A 517-nucleotide genomic window follows, 5' to 3' on the forward strand; every position below is an offset into this window, starting at 1 on the left:
GCTTTTGGCCAGGCATTATTTGAATGCCTGGCCAAAGAGAGGAGTCTTTAATCTAGATTTAAACAGAGAGAGTGTGTCTGTACCCCGAATGTTATCAGGAAGGCTATTCCAGAGTTTGGGAGCCAAATGCGAAAAAGCTCTCTACCTCCTTTAGTGGACTTTGCTATAGGTACTACCAAAAGTCCATAGTTTTGTGACCTTAGGGAGCGTGATGGATTGTAGTGTGGTAGAAGACTAGTTAGGTTCGCAGGAGCTAAACCATTAAGGGCCTTGTAGGCAAGTAATAATATTTTGTAACTGATACGGAACTTAATAGGTAGCCAGTGCAGAGACTGTAAAATTGGGGTAATATGATCATATATTCTTGACCTGGTAAGCACTCTAGCCGCTGCATTTTGGACTACCTGTAGCTTTTTCATTGAAGATGCAGGGCAACCACCTAGCAGTGCATTACAATAGTCCAGTCTAGAGGTCATGAATGCATGAACTAGCTTTTCTGCATCAGAAACAGGTAACA

The sequence above is a fragment of the Sinocyclocheilus anshuiensis genome, unplaced genomic scaffold (genome assembly GCF_001515605.1).
Source record: "Sinocyclocheilus anshuiensis isolate Anshui unplaced genomic scaffold, SAMN03320099.WGS_v1.1 scaffold306, whole genome shotgun sequence".
NCBI lineage: Eukaryota > Metazoa > Chordata > Actinopteri > Cypriniformes > Cyprinidae > Sinocyclocheilus > Sinocyclocheilus anshuiensis.